The 27,969-nt window shown below is 40.5% G+C and overlaps 1 protein-coding gene and 1 long non-coding RNA gene across 2 annotated transcripts in view; one reads left to right on the top strand and one right to left on the bottom strand.

Moving 5' to 3' along the window:
• The window catches only part of Tspan7 (tetraspanin 7), a 101,735-nt gene that overhangs the window by 51,656 nt on the left and 22,110 nt on the right, over positions 1-27,969 (top strand). The gene's annotated exons all lie outside the window — the stretch shown is intronic.
• Positions 10,303-20,490, bottom strand: LOC143435454 (uncharacterized). Its single transcript, XR_013105774.1, has 3 exons — positions 20,405-20,490; positions 12,739-12,844; positions 10,303-10,957 (listed from the first exon to the last, which is right to left on the bottom strand). It is a non-coding gene; the product is annotated as an uncharacterized LOC143435454 (long non-coding RNA).

Raw genomic sequence — 27,969 nt, 5'->3', positions numbered from 1 at the left:
GGAGATGGGGTTTATTGTAATAATGACACAGGTGCTGATACTAATGTTATTCCCTGCTAAGATTAGAGGTCCCATTACTCCAAATAAGCAGATGAAGATGTAAAATGTGTTGCCCTACCTTCTGGACCTTTCTCTTTCTGATCTTCCAGAGTATTCTACTCACTTAGTTTTCTTCTGATGTCATGTGTTATTTTATTCCTCAGCCTCCTTTACCAGCTCTTCCCCTTTGCCCTAATTTCTCACAGTGGGGCAGGCCCCAGGCCTTGGCTCCTTGATGACCTCATCCACCTTTATGATTTTAAATATCATCTTAATCTTCAAAACTGACTCTCTCTCTCTCTCTCTCTCTCTCTCTCTCTCTCTCTCTTGATATTGAGGCTTTTACCTCACTCTTTCTCTGCTTTGATATTTGAAGCTCACCGAGTTTCTAAACTCAAGTAATTTTTCCCCTCAAAACTAAACAAAACCCAGTTCTATTTACAGCTGTGCCCTTCCTTGGATGCCTACTTCTTTCTCTCTGAAATTGTGTGCTGTATCCTTCTTCTTGTCCCACTGTCATCCTCCATGCCAAGGAGAAGAGATGCAGTAGAACTGAAACACAATATAAGTTGTTACCTATCCCCTTGATTTTTAAGGCAAGGAAACAGACCCAATGCCATTTAGTCAAATTACATGGATTCTTCTTCTCTCAGAAAAAGGACTCTATGATAATTTGAAGGGCTTTGTGTTTCCAGAGCCCTCTCCCCCCAGGATGCTCCTTTATAAAGATAGGATATCCCAGGGTGATTCCAAGCAAGAGAAATAACCTGTGATGTATGGCTATAATTTTCTGTTCATCGTTTCTCTTTCTACCTGATAAGCTATAACCTCCAGCCCACAAAATTCTATTATTAAAACACTGAATCATAGAGTTTAATCAAGCCAACCTATTGGAAAAAAATGCTGCCAGATTAGCTCTAAGGCCTTTGAGTCATGAGCAAATTACTGCATTTACTCTTAGGTCATCACGTTATCCTATTAACATTTGAGAGGTGTCTCTGCTTTGAGGGGGCAATCAATCTTGACTTCTCTTTGTAGGGTCTTTTTAGTGCTTAGTAATCTTAGAGGTCGCAGAATAGGATTCAGTTATTGATGTTTCCTAAGCCCAGAAGTATTTCCTAGAAGTAGTTCCTAAAGAATCAAAAAGAAACAAATGATTCAGGCAGTATCACCTAGTCTGACCCATAAGTACCATATTTGACTTTTCTGCATGTTGCTCACTTGAACTAAAAGGCAGACATATCAAACTGAGTGGAGTTTACTGTAAGATTGTGGTTATCTAAGATGGATGCACTTTTGCACCACTAGAGGTACTAAGGAGGGCTGATAACCTAGGAATCAGAACTAAAGAGTCCAATTTAATTGTCTTTGGATGTGCCCAGGCACCAGGAGCTCTTCAGGTGATGCTAATGTGGAATCAGTGACAAAGAATCTCTACAACAGTGTCCTCATTAGTATGGCATTGAAGAAGAGTCCCAAAGGAGTTGGTAGTTAGTGCCCAGTGTCAATGATCTAGTCTACTGAACATGGGATTCATGGGACTTTGTCACTGCAAAGTTGTTCTTGCTTGATGCTATTTCTCCAGTGATTTGTATGGTGCCAGTAAGTGGCAAGTGATGAATAAATGACTGACTGACCGATTAATAAGTATAATGGCACCAACAAAATGAGAACTGGACCAAATAGGGTAGGCAATGGGCAAAAGGTGTGATTTGTAATTGACTTCTAGAAGTCAATTATGTTTAGGTGCTAACAAACATTGTGGACATAGGGATAGCTGCCAGGTATGGAGTATTAAAGATCATTGCCATTGTGGGCACTTTGGAATAAGGTGCCAAAAGGCAGAAGTTACTTGGAGGATAGGGCATAGAAGGGAATGCACAATTAACAAGCTGTCAGTACTTGCAAAGCCATAAAGGGATTGGTAGTTGAAGCTAATAGGAAGGGGTTGTGGTAGATCATAGTATAGCCAGACGGTCTGAGCATTAGAGGAGAAGGCTGGCTGTTAGGGAATGGAAGGACAGTGGTCTAGAAGTTGCACTGGTACATGAAAGAGAAGCTGTGTTTGATGGCAATGAGTGTGCTGAGGGATAGAAAAATGGCACAGAATACACAGTAGTCTCTGAGGAGAACCGTGCTCTATAAAGGGCCAAGAAGTGAGTGGCACTTTCAGAAGACAGGAAGTATTCCTCAACAAACGAACTTATTTACTAGAAACAGCTTTGGGAGGGGGTTTCAGTGTGTACCAGGATTTTTTTTTGCCAGATTAATTTTGCATAGCAAGAAATCATCAAACCTCAAGGACATCTAACAGTGTTTGTTGCATTGGGTTCCGTTACAGATGGTTGTGAGCCACCATGTGGTTGCTGGGAATTGAACCTGGGACCTCTGGAAGAGCAATCAGTGCTCTTGACCACTGAGCCATCCCTCCAGCCCCCTTGTTGCATATTTATCATGTCAATTTTTGGAGTTAGATGGGAATCACTTGAGTGGCTGCCGTGATGCTTTGGCTGGACATGATCACATGCCTGAGAGTTGACTAGCTGTCTTTACTATCTTGGGCTGGAGGTACTTGAATGTACTGTGTGGATCTCACCCACCTCCAGGGACCTGAGGACTTGTCTCGACATGGCTTTATTATCAGAGTGAAGATGAGGGCAAAGTGAAGAACAAGTTCAACTGCTCAATTCCTTTCAAGTCTCTGCTTGGGTTGCATTTGCTAATACACTGTTGTCCAAAATTGTAGCTAAGCCATGAGTAAATGATATTGTTGCATGGCAAAGGGCAGGAATGGTAGGCAGTGTAGAGAACTGACTCCATTTTTTTCCCCCATCTGCCACACAATGGGAAAAGTGATAAGGAGACACATTGAAAACTATAACTGGAAAAGTTACCATCTATGGATAAGCAGCAGCTTGTAAATGACGCAGTCATGCTATTTGGCCAGCTTTCCATAGTCATCATGATTGATTGATAGGGATGGACTTACCTGAGCCCTTTTAGCAGAACATCGGATCTACTTACTCCCTTTGCCTTGGTTTTTACATAGTAAAGAGGGATTTTGACATTTTTCCAAATTGTTGGGTTACAGCAAGGTAATAATTTTGCAAACCATGAACTTACAGCCAGGAGTAGAAGATATCTCTTCATCTTTCCGCATATAGATCAATTGACAATTGGCTAACATCTAGGTATGTAGGTCCAGCCAAGATAAGCAGAGCCACTTTAAAGAATGTTGTGGCCAGCTTACTACCTAATTTCTGTCTCGGGTATCAAATGCCTACTAATATCAAGCCAAAAATCTCTTTAAAACAATTTCTTATTTTTAGGCCATCAAATTGAGTGTTGACTCTGTATTAGTCTACTCTGTTTTACTATAACAAAAATACTTGAGGCTGAGTTGTTTGGGCATTTTTTTTCAGAATGGAGGTTTATTTGGTTAATAGTTTTGGAGAGTAAAGGGCCTGAGCTTCTTGCCCTCTGGTGAGGCACTTATGGCTCTGACATAGACTGGCCAATGGCACCATAGCAGGAGTATGTGTGGGTGAGAGTAGTGTACGTGTGAAAGAATTTATATGAGAGAAGACACAAGACACTGGAGAGGGACCAAGTTAACTCTTTCATAAGAATTCACTCTTACGGGACTAACCTGGTCATGTAAGGACTACATTAATACCATCTGAAAGTGATAGCCCTAGAACAGAATCACCTTCTTGTAAGGCTCCACCTCTTAAAGATCTGTTATTTTTGAAAAAATATCACATTGGTTTGCAATTACATGAGCTTTTGAGGGACACACTCAAACTTCTCTTCATAACATAGAGTTTACAGAGTAACATTGATTCTAAACATTGTAGTAACATCTATCTCCTATAGGGGGCAGTGCTCTCTATACCTCCTCAGGGCCATAGGACTCAGTTTTCTTCAAAGAACATGCTCTGGACTTGAACATGGGTAACAAATATACCTTACTGCCAGAACATTGTGTTAGGCTAGCTTTCCAACTTCCCATGGCTCAAGGACAGCTTCCTTGCTATCTAGACAGATCAGGGCTTTTAATTTAGCAGCGCCTTTATCTGTCCAGGAACATGGTTCTGTTGGCACTAATGTTAAGTGTTCTTTGGATGCCTTATCCCACTGTCTACCATGGGATATGAGGGCTATGTTGGTAACTGGACACTGAGCCAGATGTTCAGGTGACTCTTGGAGTCATCACAGTTCTGTCACTGAACAAGGACATGCTTGTGACTACGAAATGTTGTGCCAAATATGGGTTTTTCACCTTGGGTACACTTATGATGTTGATTCTGGTGGTTTAGTGCTATCCTCTATTCTCTGTTGGTCAGCAGGGAAAGAGACCTTTCCTATGTGTTTTGTGGCTTGGTGTATGATATCCACCTGTGAAGGCTCAGCAATGAATGTCATACATGTTGCTTACTTGACTGGCTTAGTAAAAATTGCACATGCGCACCTGTGCTATTGCCTGATTCTTCTGTGACTCACTGCAGGTCAGTCTTAGAGTTGGATGTTAAAGCTGCTTGTTTTCAGTGGCCGCCAGCTGCTCTTATATTTTTAATACCTCTGATTGCTTGGCCGTTCGTTGGTGGGTTTGGAAAACTGAATTGCTTCAAGCATTCATATTTATCAAGTTACTGACTTGCTTCGCCTTCATGATTACTAAACGTTTGTTTTTGGAGGTTTGATGACGTCATCTCTAAGTGGAACTCCATGAACTAGCCGAGCGTGTTTAGATCTGCTTTCTAAAACTGACATATGGCATGTGTATAAAAACTGGTATCTATAAAGTGAATTTTCTGCCATTTATTTTAGAAATAAGTATGTAACTTAGTATTGGCCTCAAGTTGATAATGTGGATTCCTACTGGGAAGCTTTATATTTTGACTACAAGCCAACCCATTTACAGCTACACTTGAATATAAACATATCATAGAAATCTGGCAAACAATCTCAGAAATCCAAAGTATAACCAGCCTATTTGCTACTTGTATGTTTAAGGAAATGTATCTGTCATTGAGCACTGGGGTCTAGAATAGGATTTATGAGAATCAGGGCAGGGGGTACTGTCACTGTAGTGTTCCATGAGATGGCACAATGGTCTCAGCTCTTCTGAGACACTGGAGTATCCTGGGAGGGGTTAGTTCTTGGCTTCTCTGTCACCCAGCCACCATGCTGTGCTAAGATTGGTGGCTCTAGTGTAGCCTGGCTTGGGCCCATGGCTTTTTCTTCATAAATCATGTAATGCATCCTATTTCATCCAGTCTTTTATTTTCACATTACATATCTAGTTTATTCATATACAACAATGAGGAATTATATGGGGGAAATACCAAGAGTAGCTTCTTTACTCATGAGGAAGACTGAGAAACTCTGATGTCAGGAGAGTGTGATGTAGGTGGCTTTGCATTTTGGGCCTTAAATAGAATTTGAGCTTTGCTAAGTAGCAGATGTATGCACCATAGCATAGATTTCAGATGCATCTCTTTTGAGATTCCTGTTATCTTTTAAAAGAAAGTCTGGAGTTTTATTCAATAGAAATGTAACATATGCCTCATGTGGAATGTTCAAGTATTCATATTCAAAATTAAAAACAAGTAAGGGGGATTAGGTGGTTTTTTTTATCCCTAATTTCATGTGTTTGCTGAAATCCAATGTATATTTTCCACTTCCGCTAGCTCTCAGCTTTGGCAACCACATTTGACATGCTCAGCAGGCACTGTGGAAAATGGGAGTGGCACGAGCAGTACCTTTCTGTGAAACTGAGAAGGGCTGCATGTGAGGAGCAGTGGCATGCATCTGGAATCCTATCTCTCAGGAGGCAGGGGCAGAGGAAGGCCAGCCTAAGCCTCAGAGTGGGATTCTGTCTCAAAAAAAAAACAAAAACAAAAAGAGAGAAAAAAAAAAAAGACAAGAAAGTATCACCGATAGAGTGTGGAGAGTCTTTACCACAGTTCGTGTGGAGTATTGTGGTATTGTTTTCTCCTAGTTTTTGTGGTTGTGAGCAACATCGGCTTGATTACATTTGGGACAGTGCGCCTGAAACATTTAAACTATGTCTGAGGATTTTGCTCTTCTTCACCTTTCAGCACCATATTGCTTTTTGAATACCACTGGAGAAAAAAAAAAAGAAGAGAACTAATGTTATCTCTATTAAGTGTTCTTCCTAATTAACATTTTATTAGCGTACAAAATAATGGGTTTGATTACAGCACAATCCTGCATCTGTGTTGTTCTTGTTTGTTCTTAGCACTCCCCACCCCATCCCCCCACCCCCGACCCTCCCATTGTCCTAGCTTGCTCTTTGCGGTCCTGCTGGTCCCTCTTTCCTCTGCTTTCATGTCTTCTTTTTTTTTTAATCTAAATTCCACATGAGAAAATACACAAGATATTGATCTGAAAGCGTTTCTTGATGTAAAAAGCTAGGCTGAGACTCCAAGGCTAGCTGTAATGAGGCCCAGCACTCGTGCAGACGCGCCAGCATGATTAAAGGCTCACTACATCAATGGCTATTGAAGGAGGAAGGCAGGAGATGATAGGAGGGCCACAAGGCCTAAGTGCATTAGCGCTTGTTCAATTCAATTTAATGCCCCTTTGACTCGAGGCTCTCTAGCAACCTGAGGGATGGCTCCCACCAAACAGGTAAATAGGAACATATAGGACATCCAGATATTTGTGATATCTCTCCTACTCCAGACTTGTTTCATTGAAGGTCTGTTCAGTTTCGTATCTGCTGCTCTCCAATGGAAGAGATGCTTTCAGAGCCTTGCCTGTCAACACTGGGGACTAGTTCCTTCTTCACCTCAGCTCTGCTGGTTCCTTCTCACCAGCTCTGGGCTGGGCAGTTGGATATTTGTGACTAGAACGGTTGGCTCCTAACTTACTATCTTATACTACGGAAGGTTTAGGATGCTTGTGAGGATGCTTGAAAGGGGACAGTTTCAGTAGAAGTTTCATTAGAGTGTTGCTAAGCTGAAAGGGGACGATTAATCATGATAATGTTACTCTATGATTTTAAGTTACCTTAAGATATATTCTAAAACATTCCAAATCATTTTAGGAAATGATTGCATGCTTCCTGTAAGCTAAAAAGTGCTGTCATATACAAGCTAACTTTGGCTTGTGGTTTTGATTTATTACCAAATATGTTAACTATCGAAAGTAGGCAGCGTCTTATTTTGTAATTATCTTTCTATTTTGAAAATCAGCAAGCCATATACTTACAGTAGAGGGACTATGGAGGCTTCTCCTCACAATGAATAATCTGAAGGCTTTCCATTTTAAAATTTACATTTAAACCTCCCATAGTGTGACTGAATTTATCTCCATCTAGATTGGAAAGTTGGGCCTATTTGGTTTGGAGGTGACTACTTTTGGAAATTAGAACATTCTTGCTATAATATTTTTAAAATGCAAGCATACAAATGAGGACTAAATATGAGTGGTGAGTTACTTTGGTATCTTCTGCTATCATTATGTTTAATTAGGTGATTTAGAGAGCTAGCATGCTCTTCCCATCCTCCTCCTATTATCCTTCCAGCTTTAGCAATTTCTCTTTTTGTTTATTCTTTGTCTGTTTATGGTATCGGTATTGGTTTTTTTTTTTTTTTTTTTTTTTTTGGTTTATGCTTTGTTTGTTTAAGACTAGGTCTCTCATGTAGCCCAGGCTTTCTTTTTTTGTTTGTTTGTTTTGTTTTGTTTTGTTTTGTTTTTTCGAGACAGGATTTCTCTGTGTAGCCCTGGCTGTCCTGGAACTCACTCTGTAGACCAGGCTAGCCTCGAACTCAGAAATCTGTCTGTCTCTGCCTCCCAAGTGCTGGGATTAAAGGCATGCGCCACCGGCCCAGGCCCAGGCTTTCTTCAAACTCCCTAGGTTCCCTAGTGCTGAGCCAGATTACTGGTGAGCACCACCCCCACCACAAAGGCTTTCCAGAAGATCTCCTTTTATATCTGAATACATTGAGAAGACTCCTGTGACAGAGCCACAAAAATGGCACAGTACTGTCCCATCTGTGATGACAAGTGAGTAGAGCTGATGTTTCCTTGTGCCCAGGAAGCACAGAAATAGAGCACCAAGAACAGGAATGATCTCAAACCCTCACCTTCTTGCCTGTCCTGCCCACGCAGTCACTTCTTTGGGGAAAAGAAGAAGAACAGATGTTTTTCCTTTTATATTAGATAGTAAATGATCAATTAACTATGGATGCAATTTTTAAAATATGAAATGGTTTTAAATAATTTGTTCTAAATGTTTTATTCAATCTATTTTTGAAGTACACATCTTTCTATTTGACTCTTTTGCTTGCTTGTTAGCCACCTAGATTGTGGTTTTATTTCTCTATCTTTTTTATTAGCACAAATTCACTGTAGAAAGAATGGGCTTCCATGTAGCATACATGATAAATAAATATCATGTTCTTTGATCAGATATACCTCTGCTTAGCCTCTCTTGACTTCCAATGCCCCTTCTCCTTCCTAAATAGTCCCCCTTTTGCTTTCAAAACACACACACACACACACACACACACACACAATTTTAAATCTAGATAACACATATGAACACAACAATGACACTTGTCTTTCAGAGTCTGGCTAATAGCCCTTAACATGGTAACTGGCAGTCTATTTAAATCAAAGTGACACAATTTCAATTTTCTTTGTAGCTGAGTAAAATTTCATGTGTATATATAGTAGTTTTATCTATTTATATGTTTACTTTGTTTGAATCTTTAAACATTGTCTATGAGTCGTATTTTAATTCTGACATCCTAATGAGGATGCTTTCAGTACATCTTAGGATATTAAGTTCATAGAACTCCTTAAAACAGCTGGGACTCTCTCTTTCTCTCTCTCTCTCTCTCTCTCTCTCTCTCTCTCTTTCTCTCTCTCTCTCTCTCTGTGTGTGTGTGTGTGTGTGTGTGTGTGTGTGTGTGTGACTTTGAGTCACTCCATTCCTTAGGGAATTTCTCTTGGCCCCTATTTACATAAATGCTCTTTCAGCAAGCATAGTTTTACACTTTTATTTTTATATTTCTATTATTGCCTCAGAATTTAAGGTTTAAAATAAAGTCATTATTACAGTTGCAAGACATCGTATTTCTTGCTCTCCTAATGTGAGGGATATGGATTGACAAAAACAGTAATTGCTTCTTGATTGTCTAATTTCATATCCTTAATGTAAGGTCATGTGTATTTCTCTAACCCTCTTTGTTTTCATGGTGTGACACGATCCTAAGAAAACATTTTTTAGCATATGTAAATTTTCCAAAGGTTTTCTATGCTATTTTACAAATTTAATATATCATTTGTAATTATTTTTTTTTATTAATAGCTCCTGTGGCCTGCCCCATAGTAAAGTATGGAGAAGATGCATTACATGGAAGACACCTCTAGGGGATTGGTCCTAAATTTAGAACTTCATTAATTGGTATAAACTGTTTACCTTCTAATTGTACTAATGTTATTGAAGCTTCAAGAGCACTGCATGCTAAAGCTGCCCCAGATCATTAAGCAGCATTTTGTTTATGTAGCAATAACGGTAAAATGTATCTGCCCTGAGCTATAGGATTCTTGGCCAGTACGTCGCTGTTCACTTTGCCTAAAATTCACCTTCTCTATTTAACTGCTCCAACATTCCATATCATTTGCTCCCATTACATCATCAGGGACATATCTGTACCAAGTACAACACAAAGGAGGAGCTACAAAATGGCTGTTGGCAAGGAAGGGACCCTATAAGACTTAAATATTCAAGGTTGTAGTACTCAAGAATGTGATCAGAACTAATGACTGGAAAAGAGGAGGAAAGGAGATCTCTAGGACCAAAAACTTAAGGATGACCTGTAGCCACAGAGTGCTAGCCAAGGCTACCTTGTCTGTTCCTTAACTGGGAAAGTCTCTTTTGCCAGTTCCTAGCATCCAACCTCCAGAGATTAGGAGCACACCATCCTTAGTCATCTTGAGGCAGAATGTCACAGATTTGTTTCCTGAATTTTTTTTTTCTTAAATGGGTTTTGAAGTGACAATCTTTTCAGTCTTGCAGAGCAGAACAAAGCACAATGTGTCTACTCACACTTAGAGCATAAACCTTTAGAGCATTTAAAGAAGTTGAAGATAAGTTATGTTAAAGTATTTGTCTGGGGAAAATATTTACATGAGTTTTTAAAAAGGTCCTACTATTCAATCACCATGTCAGTGGTCACCATGTCACCATGTCAGTGCCCAAATTTTGACAAGATCTTAGAAAGTTAAGCAGTGCCTGAATTTGGTCTTAAAAACTGGTCTGAAAAGTGCTATAAGCACAAACAAAAAATGAGAAAGGACCAAAAAACCAACACTCTTACACAGGTTGTATTATATATAATTTTGATGATATATCTAACTCATCAAAATACTTGTTACTTTAAAACATCATGTAGACTATTAAAGTTACAGTGTTGACTGATGTAGTTATAGCTACTTCTACAGGGAAGTCAAACATGGTAACTGACTCATTAACGTTTTCTTCAGTGCAGCCATTCACAAAGCGGCACACACTTTGACCTTTACTTGTTACAGAATTGAAATTCTTGATGCTTTGTCTATATCACCAAGAAGTTTTTATTGGGTTATGAATTTTATGATTTCTGAAGTTGTATTCACCTGTTAAATTTTTAAGGGTTTCCTAAGTTTGGATAAAGTAGATCAGAATGGGAATATTTTAATAGTTATAAATAATATTTTTTTAAAGATTTGTGGTTTTTTTTTTTATTTTATGTGCATGGGTATTTTTTCTGCATATGTGCTTCTTCTCCAAATACATGCAGAGCCTGCAGAGGCCAGAAGAGGGCATTGGATCTTCTGGACCTAGAGGTACAGATGATGGTTAGCAGCCATATGGGTGCTGGGAACTGAGCCCAGGTATCTGCAACAAAAACAAGCACTTCTAACTGTTGAGCCATCTCTCAAACCCCTGGTTTCTTTTTTGTATTTATTCTATGGCCACTCATACTCCGTTCCTCGGTATATACTGATCTGCTAATATGGTTTCCCTCTTGTATTGTTTTAGTGACCATTTCATACAATTAACATATTAATTGTGCTGATTGATGGATTTCACTGTGACATTCCCATACATGTACAGTTTGTGCTTTGATCATGCCCATTTTTTTCCTTCTTATGAGGAACCTCACTTTGACCCAGTTCGCTCCAGCAGTATCCAATAGTTTCTCTTAAAGAATTCTTTCCCGGCCTCTCATGAACATGGAGCATAGAGATTCAGAGCACTTGAACCTCAGCAAACTGATACTTTTAAACTGCTGCTTGAATGCAGAGACTGAGAAGTCATAGTCAAGTGGGGACCAGGAAATGAGCTCTCTGCACAGCAAAAAGTGGGGACATTTATCTAGAGCAAAAGCAACAGGGAAGCAGGATGAGCCACTCCAGGAAGAGGCCAAAGGTCTGCTTCTGAATTCATGCTGAACTTCCAGGCAGTGACCTTGAGTGCTACTGTTTCAGATTGTCCTTCCCGGCCTTGTCCTTTCACAGCTGTGTATTGGAAGGGGCACATCTGTGACTTATGACTTCCCTTAAGGGAAACAGATTACATGTTCAACTGGAATTCTGAAGCTTAGCCATGAGAAGGGCCAGCCAGTCCATTCTGAAACTGGTTTTAAATACATTCTAAAGAACACACACCATGACTGAGTTTGGCACATGGCAGCAAGGGGTTCTAGAAAAGGCCAGGGAACCTCCAAGGGAAGAAAGTATTATGAAATGGTTCTGTAAAGTGCTGGTATGTCTTTGGGGGACAGGGATAGTGTCATAATGGGGCCTTCTGTAATAAGAAGGACGAGGAAGACATTGAGTGACATTTCTTAAGAAATAGACATTCTTTCCTATCTCTATTGATTAGTACTGATGCTATTTTGTTTCCAGAAATAAATGAAATATTTATTGACTGATGAAAATAAAGTTCACTTCATAATCATCTATAGGAATGATGATAGCACTATCTCTCAGATGTTCACTATATGCCTCAAAGCACCTGAACATTGGCCATGGAATGAGAACCTCATTTAGTTGTCAGTCCAGCTTTGTGAGTCACAGTAATTGCAGTACTGCTGTCATCATTTAGTAGACGAGGACACTGAGAGAGACAATAGGCTGCTTGCCCTAATTTCCACACCAGCCAGCTGTAGGGTGAGACTGTACTGCAGCTCTGTCTGTACAACTGTTAGAGCAGCCATGTGGGCCCCTTTGGTCATCGTGGACTCAGCATTAGGAATTTCAGAGATGCAATTGAGGCCTCCTTTTATGAAGCCCACGCTGTAAAATTCATTGTAACCATCTCATTTCTAGCAAAGGATTTTGTTATTTGTGTTTAGATAGTATTTTTTTAAATGCCCTCATAGCACCATCAATACATTTATTTATGCTCACTGATTAATGCTGGCCGTCATTCTGTCCTCCTTTTTTCTTCATTTTCTCCCTTTCTTTCTGGAAACTTAGGTGGGTCACAGACTGAGGGTCAGTGAATTGGCAAGCATTTGTCCACCATAGCTTCTCTAATAAAGCCATAGTCCTGTTGACAAAAAATGCAGGGCAGCTAACCAAGATACTACAGATCCTGTGGCTTTAAGAAATAGCACCTTAATAATCCAAACTCATTGTTTCCTCCTGACTTTCTGGAAGGTGTTTCCTTACCCTGCCACACTGGAAGTTCCTGTGGCTGGCTAGGATTTCAGCTTACTGCTGCATTTTGGTATCTTGAAAACTGGCCTTTGGGTGTTCCGATGGGCCGATCTTCTTCCTGTAAAATTCCAAAAGTGCTGTTTCAATTTCATGTGACCTATGTATTCTTTTGAATACAGTGACTCAAAAGTCACTTTAATCTTGTAACCCCTGGCAGTGTTCTCTTCCTTTTAAGACTCCTGTTTGGTTTATGTGCTTAAGGCTGGTCTATTCTAAGTGATGGATAATTTGATGTCCTTGCTCTGAGACTGAGAAATGCCCTGCCAGTTGTTGCTAGAGTTCAATACCAGATTCCCGGGAGGGAATGAGGTCCACAGGGCTTTTGTCCTTCATATGTTACATGGTGATTGGTGAGGATGCTGAAGTTTCCTGCTGCCTCTTAAAACACAGCATCTTTCCTCTTGGGACAGGAAGCCCCTGCTGATAGGAAATCTTTCTGTGTGCATATGCACACAGCAGTTTGCCAGCATGGGTTGCTGCCAACAGTTTTCTTCTAGTTGCAAAGATTTTATTTTCCCTGGACAGCAGTGCTATGCAACCCAGGTGGCCAGCAACCCAGTAAGCTCCCATTGATAGGAACTTATTTTGTGTATGTGGTGAAGTGCCTAAAATATACTTGGGTTTCCCATGTGTGACAGTTGAGTGATGAAAAGTGATCATTTTGCTTATTCTGTAGCAAAGAATGTGTCAGTGTTACAATAAGCTATATATAGGTCTGTCTTGAGGTAATGATTTGCCCCAGACCCAAGAGGGTTGTCTAGCTCTTAAAACAGACTTGAAGTCACTAGAAAGGCCTCAGTACCTATATTATATCTATTGAATGGTGGTGGTGAGAGTTTGCCTTTCCTACTGTAGATGGCATCACCTGGTCAAGTATGTGAAGGAGAAAGAATCAAGAACAACCCTAAACTCTAGGTTCTTCTTCTTCATTAACTTTCCAATTCCTGAAAATGTCGCAGCCTTTCATCTTTCTTCCATCGTTTTCTTTTTTCATTTAAAATAGCCTCTTTTTAAGTAGCTCAGGATCTCCTTTTGTAGCTCTGACTAGCTTGGATTTTGGAATCTACCTTCTTCAGCTTCCCTAGTGCTTCGATATCAGGTGTGTGACTGTACCTGACTTTTTACTTTCTCTTTTTTAGAGAGATTTATTTATTTTTATATAAGTGCACTATGGTTGTCTTCAGACACACCAGAAGAGGGCATCAGATCCATTACAGATGGTTGTGAGCCACCATGTGGTTGCTGGGAATTGAACTCTGGAACCTCTGGAAGAGCAGTCGGTGTTCTTAACCACTGAGCCACCTGTCCAGCTGCTCCTTGCTTTCTCTTAATTGAACTTACATTGACTTATCTTCTTTGTGGAATTATAAGTAGGCCCCGTTCGGTACAAACCCAAGTGCTAACATAAGGTTTATCAGACACCAGAATGCTAAGATGGATCTAGTGATCCACAAGCAGCCACTAAAAATTGAAATACATAAGATAGAAAATGTATGCATGTTCAGAATTAAGCTGAATGTAGGTTTAAGACGCCATCAAGTAGATGTGTATATATTAAGGGATTCAGTATAAATCTTATTTTTGTTGTTGTTGTTTTGTTTTTCCAAGACAGCCTCTCACATGCTATCCCAGGCAGGCCTGACATTGGCTAGTATACCAGCCAATCCAAAAACTGATCCAAATACTGATCCAAAAACCACAGTGATCTCACTGCCTTAGCTTCCTGAACACTTGGGTCACGGACTCATGCCAACATACCCAGATAAATCTTAGTTCTTATGTGGTTCGCAGTCAAGTCTGAAAGAGCAAACTTCTCCTTTACCCAGCAGTTTGATTTTACAGTTGGTCCAGATCTTGATCATCAAAGTATCAGTTATGTGGAACCTTCCTTAATTATCTGGACTAGGCCGCTGCTAAATAATCAAAGGCAAATTAAATTATGGCCACTTTGCGTGTTATAAGGCAATAAGAATACACATTGATTTAAGAGATTCTTGAGATAAGACAAATTGGCTTTGTATGAATTCCTGGCTACTGAGAAAAGTCAGTAAACTCCCCTGTAACCATGTTTGTCATTTTCAGCTTTCCCTAGAATACAAGTATTTAAAGCAAGGACTTCTGGAAAAGGGCGTGGTCCCTTTTATTTTCATGGTTTAGTGGATAGGAGGAGCTCCCTAGGGTACTTAGAAAAATAACTTCAGCAGGCTATTAAAATCATCTGCTGTGGACTAATGGCCTGGGTTAGAGTCTCAGTCTCTCTCTCTCTCTCTCTCTCTCTCTCTCTCTCTCTCTCTCTCTCTCTCTCTGTGTGTGTGTGTGTCTGTGTGTATATGTGTCTGTATATAATCATATAATCGTGCAGGGATGCACTTGCCTGTGTGGGTACATGTGGAAGCCAGAGGCTTCTGTTGAGATGTCTTCTTTAATCCCTTCTCCACTTTCTGTTTTTTGAGACAGGATCTCACGGTGAATGTGGAGCTCATGGCTTAGGCTATACTGTCTGATCGGTCACTGAGCCCACGGAATCTGCCTGTCTTCATCCTTCAGAACCAAGGTTATGCATGCACACTCCCATGCCCAGCTTTTATATGGATGCTCATAATTCAGGTGCTCGTGAGTTATAGGTTCTTTTTAGTGGGCACATTAAATGAAAAAGGTTTAGTCTAAGGTTACATGTGAAGGATTCATGAGAGATGAGCTTTGTATCTCCCAGTACTTAGTGTTTCTCTGAGGAAATCTGTTTGTAAATTGTTCAGAGGTGGAGACTACTACATAACCCCCCCTCAGTGAGTGAGCTTGGGCCTGTCTACAGTGGGACTGATGCTCTGAGTACAGTACCCCAAGTATTTCTTCCCATTGCCATTCTGAAGAAAGGCTATAAGGCTATAGGCTCGCGCAAGTGAATGTTTGCCCTTTCTGATGTTTGTTTGTAGTTGAGGAACAAAGAAAATGATATGGCTTGAATAATGCCAGCTCCCTTGCCAGTTAACTTGATGAACCCAAACTCTCTCATATCTTTACCTTCAAAGCGATGTTACCAAAGGTGACAGAGGAAGTGAGTCCAAAAGCATCCCCACCCCCCACCCCCCAAAAAGCAGCTGACTTCTGAACAGCTCCTTACAGAAGCAGGACCCGGGTCATTTTCCAATGCTATGCTGGAAAAAGATGAACCCATCCTGTACCCCCAGCCCCCACTTCATTCCTTTTCCTTTTGGTTTTCCCCCTTCTGGTCCTATTAATAGCAAGTTTTGAATTTTGATATACTTCAGGATGCTTCCCCATGTTGTCCACCACAGAGCAAATAGTGTCTTCCTTTTACAAATTGAAGGTTGAATCAGCAATGTTAGCCAAGATCACAGCAAGGCAGTGGCCAAGGTCAGATGAAAAGGGAGCCAGTAGATAGCAGCAAAGGAAGAACAAATGCCTTTCTCTGTGACCTCTCCATCTATGCTAGGAAGCTCCTCATCTCATCTGCACACTGGGAACTGTCTCCACTGTCCAGCCTTGTGCGACCATGGCTTACTTAGTTTACATTGCAAACTGTGAGATAATCGCCTCTTTCTGGTAGGAAAAGCTCTCCTTCTTCCTTTTCATTGAAAAAGGTTAACACAGTATATTCTGACCCCTTTTTCCCCTCTCCCAAATCTCCCCAAATCCCCACCCACTCTACTCCATGCCACCTCTCCTCTCACTTTCACACACACACACACACACACACACACACACACACACAGTGAAATTACAAAATCAGAAAACATAATATACAAATCGAAGATCATTTACATTATCTCTGCTTTTCATGTTCTGTTTATGTGGCGTTTGGGGTATAGAAGTATGTTTCAGGAGCAGCTCTGCAGTTTATCTATAACTCTCTCTGCAGTGATCCCCCAGGTTAAAGGTTACACCTGTTGAGTTTGCATGTGCCATCATATAAGACAGCTATGGCTGGGACATCTCAAGACTAAGCTTAGCATTCATGGTGACCATGATTAATTGGGAAGGTCAAAAAAAAATCTGTTATGGCAGGCTAAATGCCACCCCATCCACCAATGGGTATTCTTCAAGCAATTGGTTCCTCACTGTGCTTGGTACTGTGGTAGGGACTGATCAGAGGTTGGTTCTACCTTCCACTCTTGACTGTCTAGATCAGCAAAGACAAGAGAAACGTGCTGGGCTGGGTAGGAGTCTGCAGCTGTTTAAATATTGTTGTACTATCAGGCTATCTGAAGCACAACAATCTAAGTGTAGGGCATTTAAATCCTGGGAGAAGGTAGACTTTCAAGCACTAGTAGAATAGTGATTACTTCAGTTTAGGCAGACTATAAGCAAATATATAGTCAAATAATTATAAAAGAGTTTATCAGTTCAACAAAAAGGGTTGTGAAAGGTATGTGTTTCTGTAGTCTTTGATTGATAAGATTCCAAAAATAGCTAATACTATAACATGAAATTGAAATTTGGCTTGTAGCAAACTAGAACATCCTGTTCTGCTAAGGAAAGCAGAATTGCTGCATAGAAAGCTAGATCTGAGAGGAAGAGGATTCTTTACAAGGAGACAAAGCCATAATTAAGATATTTAAGGTGATCTGGGAATTTATACCCATTTTCCTATGGTGGTAAGAAATGAGAAATGATGGAAATGAAGGACAAGAAGAATGATGATGGCGATGATGGTGGTGATTGTGATGATGATGGTGGTGGTGGGGTGTGTGTGTGTGTGTGTGTGTGTGTGTTGCTAGACATGGGACACAGTGCCTTGTATATGTTGTGCAATTGCTCTCTACCACAGATTGACATGTTTACCCTAAGGATAGTACCTTTGCTGTAAAAAAAAACCAACTGGGGTTCGTGGGAATCTGCTAATAGGCGTCTGTGCATCTCTGGCTCTGATAAGGCTAAGTGCTATTCTTGAGATGGGGCAGTTAGTTCCAATGTGTGTGAAAATTTAGCAGAAACCAACTCCCACCCCCAATCCACACATTTTCCAGACTCCACTGACTTCTGTAAACTGTGCTGCAGGGAGAGGGTTTAATTCAATAGTGTAATCTATGAGCTAAAATTATTTCCAGCTGTCTGTTTGGAGGGAGATTCTGTTGACAATAATTGATGCTTCTGACCTTGTGCTTAAGAAATAGCCAGCACTGTTGTTCTTAAGATATTTTCTGATATGAAATCTTTATCTCAACTTTGTATGACCACCAGATAGTAATTGGATAGGAGAAGACACACTACTATAAAAATAAATCTTTAAGCAACAGACTAATTTGTTTTTTCAACTATTTCACATATCGTTTTTTTATTTCTATCTTTATTTTCTTAATAAAATTTGAATTTGAGATTATTTTTACAAAATATTATAAATATTATTGCTGCAAACAGCCCTGATAAATCTGTCCAGGCAACTCAGAGACTTTCTTAATACTAGGCACCTAGAAACTTGAAGGCGACATTTTGATGGAATCTATATGGATTCATAAAAGCCTTGGGTTCTAGTTTTGTCAGTGTCGCTAACTCACTGTGTGATCTTGGGCAAGTCCTTTGCTTCTCTGGACCCTGGTCTTCTCATATGTGAAGCTGTACGGATTCAGCTAGATGCTGATGATGGCTGACGTCAGTCAGAAGCTTCTGATTCATGAAATATTGTGAGTATTTGGGGTGCATCTATATAATCCTCTCATCCATACCATCAGGTAGGTGCTTGATCTTGAGGTTAGCTTGCAAATGAAGACCCTGACCAACTCCATTGCCTTTTTAAGGGTTCATTTTTAAGACAGTTAACTATTGCTGATGAAAAAGAAATGCTAGCGAGCTTTCGCTGGGACTGAGCTAGAAATGGCCATGCAGAAATGCGGCCTCAGTAGTCTCTAGCTGCAAAATAGAATTCCTTATTTTCCATGAAATCTAGAACAGACATGTGGATCTACAACTCTGTAGATACCTAACTGCATAAAGACTTTGCTAAAGAAGTAATAAAATATGAAGGAATTCTAGGTAGCACAGAGTCTCAGTAGTAGGCATAGCTGTGGAAATATTCAGAAATGCTCAAGTAATGTCAATAGTATGCGAGTGAAGCCACAGGTCCATTTAAAATTTCCTGTTTTCCAAACCTGAGGGCCTGCTGAGTAGTTCAGCAAGTTACATCTAGCTAAGCCACTCAGTAATCATAGGAAATAGTAACACTGAGCTAGCTTGCACATGTGACGTTTGAACTAAGGGTTTTGCTAAGTTGGTTTTGGTGTCTGCCTACCTTATATTTACGTTGATATACTTCTTGCCAATCCCTGCTAATGAGTTACTGACCTGGAAAATTCCTGCCTTCTGTTGATGGAACAGACTTCAGATTCGGTTTTTTGATTAGTAACAGTTGGTATGGTTCCTAACAAAGCCTGGAAAACTAATGAAACATTGAGAAAAGGCACCTTGCAATCAATGCACAGGCAGTGACACGGAGCTTTTCTGCTCTGCTGCCTCTTGTCTTCCATGTTCACTCATGGAAGGAAGCGCTGCATAATTGTGGCAATGGCTTTGCTTAGGACGCTGTGAGGAAGTGAGGAAGCATGGCTCAAATGCATAGGATGTTTAGGTGGGGACTTAGAATGTTGCTCTGTGGTTAGTTGTGTACCCTCCTGGGTGTCAGTGTAATCAAACGGAAAGATGAGGAGGGATGAGTAGCTGTGAAAACCGGAGATGTTCAAAAGCACACTGGAGAGGTGGATATCATTAGGAAAAGTGTTTTGGAGAAAACCTCTGAAGTTCTAAGATGATCTTCAAGGTGGATAGGAGCCATGGTGTGTTTGCCAAAAGGAGAAATTCGGAAGTTAGAAGCCCTGGTTTCTAGGTTCAAGGGCAATACTGCATGATGGAGGTACTCAAAATATATGCATTTCCACAGAGTGAACTGAGTCTGAATTTCGCACTTTGCATTATGGCAATGGGATCAGGAGGTGTGGTTCAACTCTCAGCTTTTAAGAGCGAGAATGAGAGCTCGTGTTGCTTTACTGCCTTTCCATTACTTCTGGAATCTTTGTGTCTCTGTGCTGCTAGGTGTTGGTGGCCACAGGAGAGCAGGTTGTTTTCTCTGTTTCTAGTCCCACACCGAGCTCAGTGCTCACATTTCCCCAGTGTTCTACTTAGGAAGAAATGGGCTCCTAAGCCTCTTTAACTCAACCTGAACACCATCTGTGCTGCTGAGAGAACAGAGCCCTGCAGGAGGAGGCCTGCATTAGAGCTGAGAGAACTCCACCCTGTCTACAAATGTACTTGTTATGATCCTCAGGAAAGGTATCCATTAAAAAAAGAGAGAGAGAGAGAGAGCACATTCTTTTAATGTGCTCAAATAAATTTCTGAAAGTGGCTTTTGCTGATTGCGCTGCCTAAGTTAAGCTCTGTAAATGATTCCTGTACTTGGATTAAAGGAGAAGAGGCTACACCATCAACACATAAACAACCCACCCTGACTTTTACTGAAATTCTTTTTTGTTTATGACATTAAACTTGTCTCCTTGACACTCTTACTAGACTCTGTCAAGTAAACAGTACAAAACAAGCATTTGTTGCGTATTATATGGAAGGCACCATGCTGTGTGCCCCTGGAAATAGAAAAAGATTCAGTGCCTACCTTCAACGGATCACGTGCTATGAAGAGGACCAGAGTGACATTCATGGAGCTGTAACAAGCTGAAACTACAGTCTACCAAGTGACACAGTTATGGCCGTTTAATAGGATTTAGTTTAACCCTTTAATTATCAGTTTTTAGTACTTTGGTTTGATTAATGGATAGCCTGGAGTACTAAGTGTTAGACCCAATGGGAATTATACCCAACGGAATGCGGGAGTTTGTACTCAATACATATATATTTAGGTAATGATTATGTTAATAAGCTCATTGCTCCAGGGAGCTAACCACTTAGAGAGAAGCTGATCAGTGAAACTCAGACATACAAGATTCAGTAAGTTAAAGTAAGCAAGATGAGTTTATACATATTCCCAGCATGGTGTAGTCCAAAGGACTTGGCTCAGGAGTCAGAGTATTACCTTTTTATTCTTGGCCCTTTAGAGTCTGGGGGACTTGGGGTTATACTTAATTTCCTCTGGGCTCACTTCTCTTTCATACAACCAGGCATGCTAATTATGTGGGCCTCATGGAGGCTTATTCCAAGATGTGGAATTTTATGAGAAAAAAAGACTGTACAAACCACAGACGCTACAAGATATTTTAAGTGGTGGTAAAGAGTCCAAGAGCCATTCTCTTTCTCTGTCAGTGACTGTGTATTTATATTTCTGCACTCGCATTTTGGGGCTTGTATAGTGAGGTCCTTTATGGCAACCCCACTTGCACACGTGCAGACAATTTGCTTCATCATTGTCTCACCAACAATAACAGAATAACAGCTGTTGACAGAGCATCTGCATTATAGGTACTAGTGTAAGTAATCTAAGGATGTTTCAAGGTATCTAGAACAAGATGTAGGGACCATGAGGAAAAACTATACCTTATACATAGGAAACTTGGTTTCCATGAGCTTGCTGGAACCGAGTCCCCTGAGTAATGCCTGTATCTGCTTGGCAGTAGGCCCTTCTGACTCCCAAATGAATACAGTAACAGATTGTGCATAATGTGGCATCTTTCTAAATGCTGTGTTCTTTTAAAAATATTTATTTATCTGTTTGTTTCTATGTGTATGGTTATTTTGTTGGCATGTAGTTCTATGAACCATTTTGAGTGCCAAGGGCCTATGGAGGCCAGAAAGGGGTGTCAGATCCCCTGGAACAGAGTTACAGGTTGTTGTGAATCATTTGTTATGGGTGTCAGGAACAGAAACCCAGATCCTCTGCAAGAGTAGCAAGTGGGTTTTTTTGTCTGTCTGTCTGTCTGTCTGTCTGTTTACTCTTGAGCCATGTCTTCATCCCCTATACTCTATTCTTACCTCTCCTTTTAGCCAATTCCTTGTTCTCATGTGCTGGATCCAGTAGTGGCAGTAACTGTGGGCTGAACTTGCAAGTCTGAAGTGGGTAGGATTGAGCCAGATGAAAGAGTGCAGGCTGTGAGTTCCAGGGTGTTCTTTGAATCCCACCAATGCTGATGGGTCATTTAAGAGGGACATTCATTAAATGGTACATAGAGTATGGTGCCTTTGGCAACCAACCAGATACTTTAATGTGTCTTGATTTATTTGTGATCATTCTGCATACAACCTCAAGGGCCCCAGCCATGCTTTGGAAGGGGCTAAGTGAAGAAGAGTTTGGTCTTTTATGAGTTACCTGTGCTACATCTTCCCTCATTCACTCTGGTTAGTCTTCAGAACAAAGGCTTCTGCAGGTAATTGGTCTGATACTGGAATCTTCTATAGTGCTACCTAGACTACAGATTATTTCAAGTCAAGCTGAACACCTATACTGCTTCATCATAGTCCTTGTCTTCTATTCCAGGAGGAGAACTTCATGGTAGCAAGCATTCATAAGTTGCCTTGATTGCAGCATTTTCTGGGCCACTCTTTTCCTGGCACTTACAGATATGGTAGTGTCTTAGGATAAAGTTAGGCCTCCATCATAGCTTGTGGCACCAAAGAAGTCACCTGATTTGAGACGGGTCCACCTGGATTTCAAATTACTGTCCAAGGTCACTGATTGCTCTCTGTTGGATATTTGGATTGGGAGGTGATCTAATCAGAAACTTTTGATGCTGTGTGTGTGTGTGTGTGTGTGTGTGTGTGTGTGTAGGAAGATTATCTGTACAGATAGGGAAGAAGGTGTCAGAAATATAAAAACAGGGAGCCCGCAAAAGGTGCTTGTTATGGAGGCCTTGAGACCTGAGTTCAAATCCCCAGAAACCATATAAAGGTGGAAGAAGAACTCCACACAGTTGTCCTCTGACATACATCCATGCACATTACACAAACACAGATACATAAAAATAAATGAATGAATGAATGAATGAATGAATGAACTGTGCAGTCTAGACCCTTGCAGTAGGAGATGACTCCTCTGGTTTGTCTCTGCTTTTAATTCCGCACCAGATAGATACTTGTGGCCCCCAGGAATCCCTCCCTTTGGTCAAGGTAGCTTATATGACTTCTGTTTCCTATAGCCTAATGCATGAGCAATGGAAGACATAGTACTTTGGGGAATGGCTCAGGGAAAATAACAGCCATAGAGCTCTGGGTCCAGCCCTGTGCCATAGTTCACCCAACTCTAGAGGACCCTTGGTTTTGATTATGAAAATATGGTAAGATACAGTGACTTCCTTGTATTTGGGGATGCATGCACGTGGTCATTACATTGTGTACAATACAATTACATGCATCTTTCTACAGAGCAGTCAGTGGGGCAGTCTAACACCACCAGAAAAGAAAGAGTCCTACTCTTTTGGGCAGAGAATTCTAAAATAAATTACTCAGAGCGTCTTGTTGGGGGAGAGGATATTTATATCGGTGGCCTCTAGGTTAGGGACCTGATCACTACGCTGTGTATTTCTGAATTACTGATTTGCCCAAGACCATAGAAGACATTGTATTTTGAAAACCAAACATGACATTAGTAGCAATCAGTAGCTTTTAATATGTATTTCACACGTAAATGTCACATCTCTAGCGAACAACCCCCTCACACACAAACCTCTCAGGCCATATGACCTACTTATATTCCATCCCGCAGCCTTTTAGCAGCCTAGGAGACAAAGTGGAAATTTATTTTCCTAAGTAAAAGCTACTTGCAATAAAAGCCCAGTTGCTAATGGTGTTCCAATATCAAAAGAAGGTAACTGAGCATGCAAACAATATATTCATCAAGTTTCAGAGCCATCCATGAGAGATATATAGAAAACCATAAGCAGGTTCAGAGGGGACTATTATCTTTGTGTGTCAGAAAAAAAAAGTCTTGGTGGGCCAGAGTTTACTTGCATTCGAAGGAAGAAACAGCATACATTCTCTAGGAGCAAGCTTGGCAACTGTGTTGTTGGGCAGTAAAAGCTACAGCTGGGTTTGCTTCATACCCATTTATAGAACTATATTATCGTTTTAAAGGAATGGATCTCTAATGAAGTGGACCATCATTATTCATAAAAGCCAATTAGTTCCAATATATGTCTGTTTTTGAAAAATTAGAATCCTTTTATATATGTCAAAATTATGCAAGTTACCTCTATAGCTTTTGAAAATTTACCTTTAACTAACTTGGCTGATTCTTAAAGTAACACATGATTTCGGACTATGACAAATGCGAAAGAGCGTATTTGCCTAGGGAAAATAGGGGTTTTAAGATAACAGGGCAAATGTTCCTTCAAGTGCAGAACACAACTCATTTTAGTTGCAACCTCATTACACTGAGCAGGTATTTCTATTGCTCTTCATGTGACAGAATTATGTGGCATATCATTTCCTATGGGGTGTTGAAGGCAATGAAACTCTGGGCCTAAGAAAATTGTCTCGGGGGTTCTTACATTGCTACAGTTCCTGCTCATTCATGTATGAAAATCCAGGGATGGAGATAATTGGGGCGTGGGGAATCATAAGGCTTCCTGGATGATACAAAGGATGACAAGAGCCTCTGAGAATCTGTGCGTTTCAGCCTGGACATCTTGCCTCTGTAGGCTCTGTGAAGACACCAGAAAGCTATTTACCTTCTGTTATAATACCTCTCAAGGCAACCTACACAATTCTGGGCAATGGTTATTTATTTTAAAACCTCATATTGAGCCAGAAAGTCTGTTTCACTATAGCTTTCCCTAATACTGTCTTTAAATATTGACTATTGAATGCTGGCATAGAAACACAGCCACCATATATATAACACTGTTCCCCCAAAGAAGAGCAGTTGCAGTTCCAAACAAGTAATGTATAAACAGTCTTGTAGAACATGCATGCTTAGCTATTGAGGCATTCCCAATAGGGGAGAATGCCCAAGGAAACAAGAGGGAATCAGTTAAGTTCTCATAGAGTCAATCTGTAGAGGCTGTCTCCCAACTCTGCCTTTCTTTCCCAGTATTGACAATTAAAAACTACCTAAGAAACTTATGGGAAATGGTTCAGAGTGCTGCCTTCCTCGTAACTCACGCTCAGGGAAACCTTCCCTTTTTTGGCTCTTATTTAGCTATGGGAGAGTGGGTGTCTGGGCAACACTGAGTGAAGGAAAACTCAACCCTCTGCCCTGCCTGGTTTTCTTTAGCTGGCTACAGCAAGCAGAATACCATAATGGCTTGGAAAACTGCCTCCAGATGGACAATGAATTTGGCTCTCGGGTGTACCATTTATTTAGCTCCATGAGTTTCAGCAAGTTGTTGACCCCGATGCCTCGGGTTTGCACCTGTAAGGCAGAGATGGAGAACATATGTGACGAAGCAGAACAGAAACACAGTCTGCTCAATAAATGTCATTTATCACACACATACTCTGTGAACTGTGTGTCTAGATATCGTGCCATTAGTTGAGAAATGGATCAGATTCCATCCACTCTAGAACTTCAGGTGAGTAGATTTAATGCTACCCAACCCGTTACTTTGGATCGGAGATTCCTTGAAGGTAGGATAGTTGTGCAAAGGAATTGCTTTCTTTTGATTATTTCAGCTATGATTTCCTCTTTTTCTTCTTAGGGCTCAAAGCAAAGTACTTTAGTTTAGGATGTTTCTTTTTCCTCAGATGTGCTTGATGAAAAACAGTACTCATGACACTGTGTTTTTGTTTATATGTCAAGCTGGTCTGGATCTTCAGATTGATTATTCCATAGGTTTGTGCCTGCCCCTTGTAATGTTAACGTCTCTAATTGAGCCCCATATATACAACAGGATACATATTCCTTGACATGCCTATTAAGAAACTGAAGTATATATAGCTTGAAGTGGAATATATTTCCAATTTTTTGGAGACAGGTGTACCTGAAAGTAATGTATAATGTTTTAAAATAAGTAGGTCAGAGTCCAAGCCGACAGATTTTACTTTTTAGTGGTGGCAGTCAAATTCTTAAGGTTGTTTCATGATCAGTGCCAAGATGGACCACACTGGCTTGCGAGTTCTTCTTATGGAACTATAATAAACGGATGAAGAGAAAGAAAGTCCTAGAGACGGGCTAAAGAATGCATTAAGGATTGAGGGTCAGAAATTGTTATATTTCTGTTCTCCCACTTAGTTGTAAATAACCTAGGGTTAATTTCTTTAACTTATCCAGCAGATTGGGCCAGTTAAAACACTGGAACCCTTGACATGGTGCCCAGCACTGGGTCCTGGTACTGCGTTTTTAAGAACAGAGAAATCTCACTAGTACAAGCATCGGCCATTCTCTGGATTCCTGCTGATTAATTGCAACTACTGTGTTAAAATAAAAAAAAAAAATTAGAGATTCAAATTACATCTCCATAGTTGAAAGGAACAATTCCCGCGCTATCTTGTTTAATCCTCCCTGTGGCCCCAAAACAGACATTTTACAAAGCATTCTGCTGGACTGGAAGCAAATGAACAGGTTTAATATTTTTTTATTTTTGTTTTGTTTTTAGTGTTAATATAGCTGCATGGGTCATATGGGAGTCAGGCCTCATATTTGGCCTCCTTAATATGGTGCTGATGGAAATAGAATTCATAACTTCAGAACCTGCCTATCATCTAGCATTTAACAAGTACATACTAAACACCTACTATCAACAGCCATCTCTGTCTTTGGCTGGGGAAATAAACCAACAAATAAGATCAAATCCTGCCCTTGTGGAGTTTAGGTTCATTTTTTGATATAGACAAAGCAAATAAATCAAATAGTGTTCCAGATAAGTCCAGTGGTAAAACAAAACATAAAACAGGACCCTTATTGGAGGGAAGGCTTTAGTTTTATATGTGGAACTTAGATTAATTTTTGGAGATAAAGCAAATAAATCTAATAGTGTTCCAGATGAGTCGAGCAGTTTAAAACATTTTTGAAAAGGCTAATTTATGTATATGAGTGATCTATTTGCATGTCCACCTGCATGAAGAAGAGGGCATTGGATCCCATTACAGATGGCTGTGAGCCACCATGTGATTGCTGGGAATTGAACTCAGGACCTCAGGAAGAACAGCCAAGTGCCCTTAACTGCTGAGCCATCTCTCCAGCCTCAAGTCCAGCAGTTAAAACAAACAAACATACAAACAAACAGGAACCTCACTGGGGGTGGGGGGGGAAGGCTTTAGTTATAATTATGACTCTTAAGGAAGAACTGAACTCATTGAGCAAAAATGAAGAAACTGGAGATCTCAAAAGTCTTCCAGAAGAAGTAGCAGATGTGGAGAGGATACATCAGAGAGTTTAAAGGCGGTTCCGATTCGACCTATGAGAGACTAGAAAACAGGGGGAAAGCCACAGAAGTCACACAGAGTAACCAGTGAAGGCTGCAGGTCAAACAGCCCTTTTCTAGTCAGATAAGAATATTGGCACTTTTTCTAGGAGGTGAGACACCGTGGGAGTATCTTGAGCAGAGGAGTGAGATTGTTGGGTACAGGATCCATTGGACTCTCCCTTGCTGCTTTGCTGAGAATAGAGTATGGAGACAGGGGTAGACTCAGAGGATAGGGTCTACCACCTGGGAAGGGGGAGACTGCCAGTGGGAGAGAGAGTGCTCCAGCACCTTTTTTCTGAAACAATTTATTTGCCGTTTCATTTATTGTTGTTGGTTTCTGGTGTTTTGTCTTGTTTTGTTTACCAAGAGCATATGACCTTAGAGTCTGTTATTTTCACAATACTTTATCAGTACTAAATGTATACACTTAGCCTGTACAATCCACACATCACTTCACTGATGGATATATCCTGAGAAATGAATTGCTGGGCATTTTTTACCTAGTGTGACTATCAGAGCGGGTATGTGTAAATTTTGGAAGTCCACATGTCACAGCAATATATAGTCTTCGGGATCACGATGACATAAGTGATTCTTTATTGTTGAAGTGTTGCCATCCAGTGCAGGACTATACATCTTACCTAGTGGTATTATCACACATGTATACAATGTGGACACATGAGTGCTGAGGGAAACTTATTTCAATCACGGGGTGTGGGGGGGGGTAATCTTCCTTATATTATCTCAGGAGAGAGTTAAGGGAAAACTCTACCTCACCGGGTTTTTTTGGGGGTGGGGTGGGGTGGTGATGATGGTGGTGGTTTTCATGAGAATCTTGCTTGGAATCCTGCACGTGTATTTTCTTTGTCTAGTATGAACCTCTTTTAAT

Source organism: Arvicanthis niloticus, chromosome X (assembly GCF_011762505.2).
Source record: "Arvicanthis niloticus isolate mArvNil1 chromosome X, mArvNil1.pat.X, whole genome shotgun sequence".
NCBI classification, from domain to species: domain Eukaryota; kingdom Metazoa; phylum Chordata; class Mammalia; order Rodentia; family Muridae; genus Arvicanthis; species Arvicanthis niloticus.
Note: the sequence above shows the minus strand (reverse complement) of the source record. Positions and strands in the feature narration are given on the sequence as shown.